Source organism: Mauremys mutica, chromosome 17 (assembly GCF_020497125.1).
Source record: "Mauremys mutica isolate MM-2020 ecotype Southern chromosome 17, ASM2049712v1, whole genome shotgun sequence".
Lineage (NCBI taxonomy): Eukaryota > Metazoa > Chordata > Testudines > Geoemydidae > Mauremys > Mauremys mutica.
The window spans coordinates 9,013,567-9,023,582 of NC_059088.1; positions in this window are offsets into that span (position 1 = coordinate 9,013,567).

Genomic DNA, 10,016 nt, shown 5'->3' on the forward strand with positions numbered 1-10,016 from the left:
ATCCGAAGAAGTGAGCTGTAACTCATGAAAGCTCATGCTAAAATAAATTTGTTAGTCTTTAACATGTCTTCCGACAGTGGCCAGTGCCAGGTGCCCCAGAGGGAATGAGCAGAACAGATAATCATCAAGTGATCCATCCCCGGTCGCTCATTCCCAGCTTCTGGCAAACAGAGCTAGGGACACCATCCCTGCCCGTCCTGGCTACCAGATGCTCCAGAGGGAATGAAGAGAACAAGGCAATTAGCGAGTGAGCCATCCCATCGTCCAGACCCAGCCTCTGTTCCAAGCTGCCTCTCACCCTCACTTCCCTGTCAGAGTGAAAAGCAAGTCGGCGTTTCCTTAGAAAATTTTGATGAATGTGAAAACAAAAAAAAAATTCTCAATTTTTTTTGGGCGCAGAATTTTAAATTTTGTTTGGCAGAAAATTTGGATTTTTTTTTCCGGATGGAGATTTGGAAGCTGGAATATTTCCGTTGCCGTGACGCCTCATGGGAGTTCTAGTACATGTGCCTCACTCATCCACTCTCTAGAGACTGGTCTCGCTGGTTGGCCTACATCTCCCATGATGCAACACAGTTACTCCTCTTGTGCTTCATGGGAATACCTAACCATGGTGCCTCATGGGAGTGAATTCTCTTTTTCCCCCTTCTTACTCTATTTTGCTCAGGAATGTGAAAATATTCACACTCCGCTGCACCATAGATATGCCCACCTAACACCTGGTGTAGATGTGGCTAGGTCCATGGAAGAATGCGTCATTTGACCTAGCTGTTTCGGCTTGGGGAAATGGATTAGCTACATTGATTGGAAAATCGCTCTGCTGCTGTAGGGTCTTAATAGTTTACACAAGCCCATATTCTTTCTCTCTCCTTTTTTCCTAGGTAGGGCTTTGCAAAAGCATTTTTGTTTTGAAGATGACAACATTTTGCACTAGACAAAAATTGTGGTGAAAAATGTTTGCAACATTCAAAAGGCTCCATGGACTAATTTGAAAGAAACAGAATTGCAATAGGGTTAGGGAGACAAACCCTGCCGGATTTTCACCCCAATTTCAAATCCCAGATCAAATCCCTCTTTTTATTTTTTTTTGAATCACTTCATAGGAAAATCCCTCACAACATTTCAAACACAGTGAAAGTTTGTCTATGAAACAATGTCCCCCAAATCATGCCCGTTTTCTCAACTAGGCCTGTGTAGGTGGTGTCTACACTGAAGCGCTACAGCTGTGCAGGTGCCGTGTTTGAAGTGTAGACAAGCCCAGAACCATCTCTTGTTAAGGCGACATTTCACAGGCGAGTTGTGTGAATATCTATTTGGGAGACACACGGTTGCATAGTGTCATTCTTCACTGCCAAACAACTGCCAGGCAGTGCCCCAGAACTGGCTGCATTTTGGTGGCAGGTGGAATCCTGTGTAAGATTGTATAAACCCAAGTCACGGAAACCTCCGCCCCAAAGAGCCAACAATGTAACTAGACAAGCAAACCCGGGACAGGGTACAACGCACCAGCGGAGTGACCAATGGTGGGCAGCGAATGGCATGTTAATGCCTTGATTGTTTTTTGTGGGGGCAGGTGGGTTAGTTAAGAGGGGATCTGCTGAATGGGACAGGAAGTGGGTCTAGGGGGCCAGGGCAGAGAGGCTGGCGTGGAGTGAGCTGAGAGGAAGAGACTGAGCGAGAGGGAGGATCGGAACGAACAATCAATCAGCACCGGGAAGAGAAAGTCCAGTGAAAATTGTAGAACGTTCTTTGATCCAGCCACCATCACCCGGAGAGGTGGTGTTCCCCCGGCTTTGGCAATGGGGCTACGCCGCTACAGACCCCGTAGTGTAGCCATAGCAACACAGAAATGTAGGGCTGGAAGGGACCTCGCAAGGCCAACTATTAAATGAAATTAACAGGCAGCAGGTTTAAAACAAACAAAAGGAAGAATTCCTTCACACAACGCACAGTCAACCTGTGGAACTCCTTGCCAGGGGATGTTGTGAAGGCCAAGACTATAACAGAGTTAAAAAATGAACTAGATAAGTTCATGGAGGACAGGTCCATCAATGGCTATTAGCCAGGCTGGGCAGGGATGGTGCCCCTAACCTCTGTCTGCCAGAAGCTGGGAATGGGCGACAGGGGATGGGTCACTTGATGGTTCCCTGTTCTGTTCATTCCCTCTGGGACACCTGGCACTGGCCATTGTCAGAAGACAGGACACTGGGCTGGATGGACCTTTGGTCTGACCCAGTCTGGCTGTTCTTATGTTCTTACAGGTCTTTGTCTAACCTGCTCTTAAAAATCTCCAATGAGGGAGAGTTCACAACCTCCTTAGGTAATTTATTCAGTGCTTAACAACCCTGACTAGACGGGTCAAATTTTTCCTAATGTCCAATTCAAATTGCCTGTGGACGAGCGGACTCACCCCTGCGGTGCCTCCTGCTGGTGACTTCTGGGAATTAGCTCATTCCAGCATCCGGAGCGCCCTCTGCAGGCCGGCGATCCGCCTTCCAGCTACTGGCCTCCGTGTCCCTCCTGGGATCCTGGGTCTCCCCCTTCCAGGGGAACCCCCATCCCACTATCCCCACTTTGCCTCAGTATTGGCTACTGCCCAGTCTCCATCTAGCCCCTGTTCACTGGGGCAGGCTGCAGTATCCGCAACTCATCATCGGCAAAGGGGTTTGGACCCGCTGCCTTGGCCTACCCCTGGGTTGCCCCCTGCAACACCCAGTACCTCTTGGCCTAATGCTAGGCCGCAGCCTGGGGCTTTCCAGGCTGGAGCTCCCCAGCCTTTCCCCAGCCCTGCTGCACTCAGGTACCCTGTGTCCAGCTCCCTGCAGCCAGGCCCTTCTCCCTCTACAGGCAGAGAGAGACTGTCCGGGCTCCTGGCTCCCAGCCTCTTTATACAGGCCATCTGGGGCCTGATTAGGGTGTGGCCCAGCTGCAGCCGTTTCCCCAGTCAGCCCAGCTTTTAGAGCTGCAGCTTTCAAGCCCTGCCAGGCCACTTTTTAAACCCCTCAGGGCAGGAGCGGGTAACCAGCCCGCTACGTGGCCCTTGCTGCAATTTAATCCTATTGCTTCTTGTCCTGGTCCTCAGAGGTTAACTCTCCTCCTTGTAACAACGTTTTATGTACTTGAAAACTGTTCTCATGCTCCCCCTTGGTCTTCTCTTCTCCAGACTAAACAAATCCACTGTGACGGGTTTGGTCACAGAGATCCCCTTGGGACTGTCCCCTGATGTGCTGAAATTACCTCTGAGCCCGTTTTCCCTGCCAGCTTGGGACTCCAGAGCCCTGCCTTGCTGAGCCAGACACGCCAGCCTGCTGCAACACAGACCCAGGGTCTGAACCACGTCCCCCAAAGCTGCAGACTTAAATGAAAATGGCTTAGCACGTGCTCCGGTCTCCAGCACCCAGACACCCAGCTCCCAATGGGATCCAAACCCCAAATAAATCCCTTTTACTCTGTATAAAGCTTATACAGGGTGTGGCAAAGCTCCGACCTTGTCTCCGTGGGTCCTGCGCTTCCAGGAGGTTTCACGAGCCTCAGAGGCTCACTGCGACCCTCCACGTAGCCCTTCTCCCTCCAGGGCCAGGGTTACAGTCTGCTGAGGGCTTTTCATCATAGGCTGCAAGGAGGTTGGGGAGAGAACTCCCACCGTCTCTGTTGTCCCCGGGAGTTTATTTCAGAACCGTTTAGCCTCCTGTCCCGACAGTGGCCTGACTTCCTCTCCCAGGAGGTGTTTCTTTAGTGGCGGGTTGGGGGAACCCGGGCCCACCCTCTACTCCCGGTTCCGGCCCAGGGACCCTAATGGTAGCAGCTGTTGGCAGCCGACCTTTCCCTGCCAGAGTTGCTACATTTCTCTGGGCCACTTCCCCACAGCTGCCCTGCTTCTCTCTCTCAACGCCTTCTTCACCCGTACCCTAGGGCTCCCTTCCACTGGCTTGAGGGTGTCTTCATTACCCAGCCCTTCGGCCGCACTTCCTCTCCTCCGGCCTGACTGGAGCGAGCCCTTTTATAGTATCAGAGGGGGTCTTAATTAGAGTCAGGTGTTCACATTAGCTTAACGGCCTCACCTGGCTCTTTGAAGATTAATTAGAGTCAGGTGTTCACCTTCGCCTAATGGCCTCACCTGACTCTTTTCAGGCTAACTGGAGTCATGTGTCCACCCTAGGCTGGAGCCCCCACTCTGGTCAGTCCGGGAACAGGGAACTGCTTAGCCAGTGGCCAGTATCTCTGCCTTCTACTACTCTGCTGTGCCCAGCTGGCCTGGGTCTATCACGAAGGTAAATACATAAATCGTCCGCCCTCCATAACACTGATAGATAGATGCACAGCTGTTTGCTCCCCCAGGTATAAATCACTTACTGTGTGTTTATTAATAAACAAAAGTGATTTTATTAAGTATAAAAAGTAGGATTTAAGTGCTTTCAAGTAATAACAGACAGAAATCACCAAGGAAAATAAAGCAAAAACATGCAAATCTAAGCCTAATAAATTAAGAAACTGATTACAGGTAATATCTCACCCACAGAGGTGTTCCAATAAGCTTCTTTCACAGACTAGACTCCTTCCTAGTCTGGGCCCGATCCTTTCCCCTGGGCCAGTCTTTGTTAGTTCCAGCAGACATATCAAGTGCTAAGCCGGGATTTTCTCATGACTGGCAGCCCCCTTTGTCCTGCTCCACCACCTTTTATAGCTTTGGCACAAGGTGGGAATCCTTTGTCTGTGCTTGGTCCGCACCCCTCCTTCTAAATGGAAAAGTACCAGCTTTAAGATGGATTCCAGTATCAGGTGACATGGTCACATGTCACCGTAAGACCCCTAGTCGCCATTCCCCACGGGCTGGCCCACACGTACACAGGGAGGCTTTCAGGTAACTAAGGCCATTTACAGCTGATAGTTTCTGAAGCCATAATGGCCTCCACTTAATATGTTTACATCAGTGATACAAGTTTATAACTTATTCTCCCAACTCCAGATATAGAAATAAGACATGTAAACAAATAGGATGAACACACTTAGTAGATTACAAGCTTTCTAATGACACCATACAAGAGGTATTTAGCGTAAAGCATGTTCCAGTTATGTCATATACATGAGCATACTTCCATAAAGCATATGGAGTGCAACGTCATACCCATGTTTTTTAATCTTCCCTCATAGCTCATGTTTTCTAGACCTTTAATCATTTTTGTTGCTCTTCTCTGGACTTCCTCCAATTGGTCCACATTTTTCCTGAAATGTGGCACCCAGAACTGGACACAAAACTCCAGCTGAAGCCCAATCAGTGTGTAGTGGAGCAGAAGAATCACTTCTCGTGTCTTGCTTACCACACTCCTGCTAATACATCCCAGAATGGTGTTTGCTTTTTTTGCAACAGTGTTACACTGTTGACTCATATTTAGCTTGTGATCCACTATGACCCCCAGATCCATTTCCGCAGTGCTCCTTCCTAGGCAGCCATTTCCCAGTTTGTATGTGTGCAACTGATTGTTCCTTCCCAAGTGGAGCACTTTGCATTTGTCCTTATTGAATGTCATCCTATTTACCTCAGACCATTTCTCCAGTTTGTCCAGCTCATTTTGGATTTTAATCCTGTCCTCCAAAGCACTTGCAACCCCTCCCAGCTTGGTATCGATCACAAACTTTATCAGTGTGCTCTCTATGCCATTATCGAAATCATTTATGAAGACATTGAACAGAACCGGATCCAGAATTGATCCCTGCAGGACCCCACTCTTTATGCCCTTCCAGCATGACTGTGAACGACTGATGACTACTCTCTGGGAACGATTTTCTAACCAGTTATGGACCCACCTTATAGTAGCTCCATCTAGTTTGTATTTTCCTAGTTTGTTCATGAGACGGTCATGTGAGACAGTATCTAAAGCTTTACTAAAGTCCAGGTTATATCACATCCCTCCCTGCACAAGACTTTTTACCCTGTCAAGGAAATCTATCAGGTTGGTTTCACATGATTTATTATTGACAAATCCATGCTGGCTGTTAATTAGCACCTTGTTATCTTCTAGGTGTTTGGAAACTGATTGCTTGATTATTTGTTCCGTTATCTTTCCGGGTACTGAAGTTAAATTGGTCTGTAATTCCCCGGCTTGTCCTTATTTCATTATTTATAGATTGGCACTAGATTTGCCCTTTTCCAGTCTTCTGGAATCTCTCCTGCCTTTCATGACTTTTCAAAGTTAATTGCTAATGGCTCAGATATCTCCTCAGTCAGCTCCTTGAGTATTCTAGGATGTATTTCATCAGGCCCTGGTGCCTTGAAGACATTTAACTTGTCTATGCAATTTTTAACCTGTTCTTTCTCTATTTTAGCCTCAGATCCTACCTCATTTTCACTGGTGTTCACTACGTAAGACGTCTGATTGCTACTAACCTTTTGGTGCAAACCGAAACAATAAAGACATTTAGCACCTCTGCCATTTGAATTGTCCATTATTGTCTTTCCCCCCTTCACTGAGTAATGTGCCTACCCAGTCCTTGGTTTTCATCTTGCTTCTAATGTATTTGTAGAAAGTTTTCTTCTTACCCTTTCTGTCTCTCGCTAGTTCAATCTCGTTTTGTGCCTTGGCCTTTCTAACTTTGTCCTGACATGCTTGTGTTGTGTGTTTATATTAATCCTTCATAATCTGATCTAGTTTCCACTTTTTGTAGGACTCTTGTTTGAGTTTCAGATCATTGAAGATCTCCTGGTTTAGCCAGAGTTGTCTCTTGCCATCTTTCCTCCGCAGTGGGATAGTTTGCTCCTGTGCCCTTAATAACGTCTCCTTGAAAAACTGCCAACTGTCTTCAATACATGGACAAAAATAATCCCCAGCTTTTCCATCACACTTTTCATCCGTCAATCACAAACCACTTTCTTTCTTTAGATTCCTGGAGATCCTAACACCTGGAAGCCCCCTACCCACCTCGACAACCTCAGGGAGAAAAACTGGCCTGAAATACAACCAAGGCTGAAATGCTCTTCTCCGCTCAGTTATTCTGTAACTAAATTCCCCCAGCCGGGTGCGACGTCATGCGCATGAGACCCAGTTTGACGTAACGCCCTTGACATGGGGCGGGTAAGAAAATGTGTCACCAATGAATGTTTACACAATTTAGTGACAAGGAATTTAGCAACCTGTTGTGGGAGTGGAAGGGCAGCTGTTGTAATGGAACCAACTCCATGGCCATCCTTGGTTCCCTTGGGATAGTTTCAGTGGCCCCCCACATTTGGTGTCAATCGGCCATCACTCCATTAGAGTAAATGGCCCAGATCCTCCACTGTGTCAATTTGCCGTTGTTGTGTGATTTCCAGGACCTGCCGATCTGGCTAAACACCTCTAATGTGCAAACAGTCACTCCTCTACCCCTGTGACTAAGCTGAGTATCGCCTCTTATCTCTGTTGCACAAACCAGCAGACTGGATGAGACAAGTTCTATAAAACACAAGCTGATGGGTTGAGAAAGAGTCAATCTGAATTATATTTAAAGAGGGAGTGGCCAGGTATGAGGGTCGTATAATATGTCACATTTCAGTAAATCATTCACTGGGACTCCCAAGGTATATATGACTCCGATTCTGTCTTTGGCCTAGACAGAGAAGAAAGGGGCCGTGTTAGACAGGTTAGCGCATCTCTTCGGTTTTACCGAGACATTGGAGAATTAACTGAACTATTTTGCAGTGGAAGGTAAGAGTGTTTAAGCCGGGTTCAATTATTGTTTGTATCTTTCATGATCTGCTGCAAAGCGCGTAAAGGCTGGAGATATATTTCAGGTGGAAGCTCCCATTGTAAACCCCCCTGACGACGACAGAGCAGGGGTAAAGCGGCTCAGTTTGTGCAAAGGAAAAGCAGCCCCACTCATGGAATGGTGTGTGAGCGAAATAGGGAGATTTCCAAAGGCAGCGAGGGGGCCAGCGGCTGCTGCAACTCCCTGGGAGTCGGGCCTCGAACTCCCTCCGGCTGCTTTGAATGTCCCAGGCTTAGGGAGAAGAGAAGAACTAGTTGACGTACTTGATTTGGACTTTCAAAAAGCCTTCGGCGCAGTCCCTCGCTGTGGGGCAGTAAGGAATCGAAGCAGTGCTGGGGCGGGAGGCAAGGGAGTGTTATGGAGCAGAAACAGGACAACAGCCAGAGAGCAGAGGAGTTTGCAGTGTTGTTGTAGCCGTGTGGGTCCCAGGATACTAGACAGACAAGGTGGGGGAGGGAAAAGCTTTTATTGGACCAGCTTCTGCTGGGGAGAGACACAAGCTCTGGAGCTCCGCTGACCCGCAGAAGAGCTCTGTGCCGCTCGGACGCTCGTCTCGTCCCCCACCTTGTGTCTCTAGAAAACAGAGCCAGAATTCATGGGAATTTTGTGTGATGGCAAAAGCTTAAAAGTGGAGGCCTCCAAGCTCTATCCTAGACCCAGCGTTCAAGTGACTCATGATCTGATGGGGGGTGAGTGAGGAGGTGGTAAAATCTGCAGAGGAGGCAACTTACTGAGGTTAGTCGGGAACCTCAGCGAGATCGAACGGAGCTGGGTCAATGGGCAACGCGATGGCGGATGAAGCTGAGTTTTGATCAATGCAAAGTAACGCACATGGGGGCTGAGGGGTTTGAAGCCTCCTAGGCCTGACCGGTTCTTACTGAACCCGGCTGATTCAGAGAAGGGACCTGAGCATCCCTGTAGGAGGATCAATGGCCACCTCAGCTCGCTGTGCGGCTGCAGAAGAGAAAAGCGAAGAAGCCGTTGGGCTGCCCAAGGGGATGGAGATAATGTGAAAACACTGCAGTGCCCCTCTGCAGACCAGCAGGATGCTCTGACCCTGGCGCCCCACAGGCCGTGCCGGTCGCCCCATGTCAGAAGGGACGGTGCAGACCTGGAGCAAATACGGACGAGGGAGTGAAACCTGGGCCAGGCTAGAGCCCTGCAGCTGGACTGGGATCCCACGGGACCCACAGGACCTGCTGCCACAATAGAGGGAGCGGGTAAAAGTACTTTGTTGGGGGTGGGATTGGGTGGGCAAAGGAAGCCGACTGTGGTAATATGCAGGAAAACACAGGGCAGCAGCTTGTCATCAATAGAAATTCAGCAATATAAAGTAATTTGCTTTTTTAAAAATAAAGGTTTTTACCCTTAAATTTAAGTGAGGGACAGAAAGAGGTTTGATGTCTATTATAACAGGAGTTAAAGTATTTTTACATGGTTTAAGCAAGAATTGTTTTATACTTTTAGTAGAAACAATTGTGTCTGACTTCCCTTTATACACACAGTACAGTAACCAAACTTTTTTTCAAATGTTTTAAGTAGCATGAGGGATTTTGTCTCTCTTGCGGGATTTGTAGGATCTAAGGTTTTTGCGGGTGTGAAAGGAATAAAAATGCAAGAAACAATGCGGGAGTGGGTAGGAATGGGATTAAAAAAATATTCCCACGCTGGGCTCTACCCTGGAGTTCCCGCTCTCTTATTTCTAGGCATGTTTGTGGCATGTGGGAGCTGTGAGAAATTTAATCACCAAAACTTTTCTCCACCCAAAAGTGCAGGTTTGGGGCAACCGAAACATTTCATGAATTTCTGTCAATTTCACCACATTGCTGCAGCAGCAAAAACAGATCCTAGAAAAAAAAGTCCTGAAGAAATGGAAATGTTTTGTCTTCACACTTCCAGAATGAAACGTTTTGATTTTTTCAACTCAAAATGTCATTTCACAATTGACGGCAACATTTATTTTTAAACCATTTAAAGAATGTTTTTTAAATGCCTGAAAATGAACCAAAAACCCACTTTTTGTTCGGCTTTTCGGTCAGATGAGAATTTTGGTTCAGCTGAAAATGATTTTTGGAACTGCCAGTGAACCAAAAAATCGGTTATTTGCGCAGCTCTGAGCCCCGGTGCTGCCCCCCCCAAATCTCGGCTGTTATTCCCTTTCCATCCTCGTTTCGGTTTTGACTCTCTCCTCCTCCCCCCGGGCAGCGCTCGCCGTGTCAGCCGTGAGAAGCTTCGTTCAGCTCCAAGCCCAGCCCCGGGCGGCTCCCAGCACCAGG